The sequence below is a fragment of the Rutidosis leptorrhynchoides genome, chromosome 6, assembly GCF_046630445.1.
Source record: "Rutidosis leptorrhynchoides isolate AG116_Rl617_1_P2 chromosome 6, CSIRO_AGI_Rlap_v1, whole genome shotgun sequence".
NCBI classification, from domain to species: domain Eukaryota; kingdom Viridiplantae; phylum Streptophyta; class Magnoliopsida; order Asterales; family Asteraceae; genus Rutidosis; species Rutidosis leptorrhynchoides.
Window position 1 is genome coordinate 117,908,801 of NC_092338.1, and position 3,700 is coordinate 117,912,500.

A 3,700-nucleotide genomic window follows, 5' to 3' on the forward strand; every position below is an offset into this window, starting at 1 on the left:
TCCTTCTCTTGCTCAGGTTGTGGTGCCTGTGTAGTAGGAATAGAATCATCAGAAATTACAGGCATTTTCGGTGGTTTAAGTGTAATACCACTTCTCGTGGTAATGGCTTTAGCTGTTTCATTCCGGGGGTTAGCATTTGTATCGCTAGGTAGACTTTTCGGTTTTCTTTAACCTATCAACCTTGCTAGGTTACTTACTTCTTGTTCCAGATTTTGAATAGAAGCTTGTTGATTTCTAAATGCTTGAGCATTTTGTTCATTAGTTTATTTCTGAGATGTGAAAAACTGTGTTTGAGATTCAACTAGCTTCGACATCATGTCTTCTAAATTTGGCTTTTTATCATCGGTTTGTGGTGGTTTATTTGGAAAAATAGGTCTTTGCTGGTTGTAAGTATTGTTAGATACTTGTTGATTTCTAGGACCTTGTTGGTTGTTGTATGGAACATTTCAGTTATAATTCTGATTTTGATTGTAGTTTGGTCTTGGCGGTTGATAATTATTCTGATAATTATTTCCAGGCCTTTGGTTTATATATGAAACATTCTCTCTTTGTTCCATTGTTTGTTCAATACTGAGACAATCTTTTGTCAAATGTGGTCCTCCACACTGCTCACAACTAATGCGTATTGCGTGAATATCCTTAGTCATCTTTTCCATTCGTCTCTCGAAAGCATCTAACTTTGCGGAAATAGAATCAAAGTCATGGCTAGAATCGGCTCTAGCCGCTTTAGATGATCTAACGATATCTTTTTCTTGATGCCACTCATGTGAGTGGGAAGCAGTGTTATCAATAATTTTGTAAGCTTCAGTTGCGATTTTCTTCATAATGGAACCACCAGCTGCTATATCGATGTCTTTTCGTGTAGTAATGTCGCATCCTTGATAGAATATTTGTACTATTTGATAAGTGTCTAAACCATGTTGAGGACACCCTATCACCAATTTTCCAAATCTTGTCCATGCTTCATATAGAGTTTCATTTGGCTTCTGTGTGAACGTAACAATTTCTCCTTGAAGTCTCACAGCTTTAGATGCCGGAAAGAATTGTTTAAGAAAATTTTCAACTAAGACATCCCATGTATCAATCGCCCCTTTAGGTAACGATTCTAACCAATCTTTGACTTCTCCCTTTAAAGTCCAGGGAAATAACATGAGATAGATCTGTTCATCCTCAACTTCTCTGATCTTGAATAGAGTACAAATCCTATTAAAGGTACAAAGATATTCGTTTGGATCTTCCTTCGGCACACCACTAAATTGGCATTGATTAGTTACCATGTGTAGTATTTGTCCTTTGATTTCATAATCTGGCACATTAATGTCTAGTTGAGTAATGGCATGACCTTGGCCAGTGCGTTTAGCCCTCATTCGGTCTTCCATACTTAGAGTTTCCAGATTTTTCATGATTGAATTTGTTGAATCTGAATCACTAGAGGATTCTGACTTAGTGGTTTCTTCCTCGACAATCTCTGGATGAGTGATTTGTGGTTCAGGAGGAATGATTAGTGGTTCAGGATTTCTGAATTGTCCTTGAATATCCTCCGGGTTCTCAATTGTGAGGTCGGGTTCAAAAAATAGATTATCGGAAATTTGAATTGGAGTACTTGGTTGACTAGATGACGATTCTAAAGAAAAATCAACGGCGACAATATTGGCTAGATGTCTTGATCGAGTTACAGGTGGTGAACGTATGAAAGGTAGTGAACGTTTTGTTCGGTGCATTCACTGAATATCCTATTAGTTATAAAGATAAAAATTATATAAGTTATCAAATTAATAGACTTTTCTGATTTTGCCCACGTTTCGAATAGCCAATAGATGCAGCAAGTAGCCAGGACCCTTTAAATCGGAAGCCCACAACTCGCCACTAACAAATCCAACTATTACTACGAACCAGAAAATTTTGGATGTCTATCAATTTAGCCGCTTAAAATAATTTTTCGTCGAAATTTAAAGAAGATAAAATCTACGTCCTAAAAACTAGAGCGTCGAGAAATAAGAAAGGAATTCTAAAAACTAGAGCGTCGAAACTTAAAAGTCTAAAAACTAAATATTAAAAGTTGCATCTAAAGGTATTAAAGCTTAAAGGAATTCTAAATCCAAAACGGCAATAACTTAAAAGGCACTAAATTCTATTAAATATTAAAGTGATAAGTGACGTCGTAAAATTCTAAAGCGCCTAAATCTTAGTATAAAGAACAAATACTTAAGGAATTTTACGGCAAATCTTAGAAATCTAAAAATAAAAATAAACTACGGCAAAATACTAGCCTTAAAACTAATTACGAACGAAAAATACAAATATTACGAATAAACGATTAAAAAGGTACAAATTATAAAAATAAACTAATGTGATAAAAATACAATTTTATGAAAATATTATTTTTATATTGTATTTTATAAAATTACTAATCTATATAACTAATTAAAACTTAAAAATACAAAATTAAATAAACTAAAACTAATTATTAAATAACTAAACCCTAATTAGGTTTAATAATAATAATAATTAATAATACTCCGTAATTAATGCTGTACGAGGATCAGACCTGGCGTGTCAGCTTACCTCATGCAATCGCATGAGTATTAAGCACTCTAGCCATGCGATCGCATGGCAATGCAGATTCAGATTGATGCAGTTTAAAAATCGACAGGTTCAGTTTTTTTTTTTTTACTTTGATTTTTTTTTAATTTTCTTATTAATATAAGTTATATTTATAAACTTTATATTTTTAAGAACTAAAAAAAATACTTTTATACTTTATATAAAAAAATATATTTTCTTTTTATTTAAACACTTAAATAGATAGAAATATTTTTTTTTATATTTTTGTATTTTTATGTTTAAAACTTTTTATATTTTTACAAAAATAGATTAAATATAATTTTTTACAGCGTTTTGCTTTCGGCGTTGTTGAGTTCCCCGGCAGCGGCGCCAAAAATACTTGATGTGTGCAGGGTAGTATACGTAATAGATTATATTTTGCTACGAAAAACTATTAAATACGATACAATTTTACACAAGTTATTTATTTATTTATTGAATGGATATACCTAAACCTTGCTACAACATTTATAGGCAGTGTACCTAATCGTAGAGTAGTGTAGTTTTTAGTAAGTCCGGTTCGTTCCACAGGGATCTAGCTAAGTTTAACGCTATATTTATTTTAAACTATATTTGTATAAAAATATATATATAAGTAATATTATTATTGTTATAAAAGAGGGTTTTTACCGTTCAGTGACCGGTTTGTCGATTTTATGTCTTAAGTCACAATTAAAACCTAATGTAAAATATTAAATATAAATATAACTTAATTTAAAGCGTAAAGTAAATGACGATAAATAAAAATGCGATAATTAAAAGTACGATAATTAAAAGTGCAATAAATAAAATGATAGTAAATAAAAGTGCGATGAGATATAAAATAAAGGAATTATGCTTATTTAAACTTCCGTAATCATGATGTTCGAAGTGTTGATTTTAATTATTACCATGGGTTAATTGTCCTTTGTCCTGGATTATTCGATATGTCCATCTGGTTTTTATCCATAACAGTCCATCAGTCATAAATATAAAGTGCGAGTGTCCTCGTCAAATTATCCTTATACCCGAAGTCAAATATTCCAACTAATTGGGGACTTAAACTGTAATAAGGTTTTAATACATTATTAATTATTACACCAGGTTATCGACTGTG

At 31.6% G+C, this 3,700-nt stretch overlaps 1 non-coding gene across 1 annotated transcript; it reads left to right on the forward strand.

Moving 5' to 3' along the window:
* The first annotated feature begins 912 nt into the window (after positions 1–912).
* Positions 913–1,019, forward strand: LOC139856666 (small nucleolar RNA R71). The gene has a single exon (XR_011762132.1). It is a non-coding gene; the product is annotated as a small nucleolar RNA R71 (small nucleolar RNA).
* Positions 1,020–3,700: the final 2,681 nt, after the last annotated feature.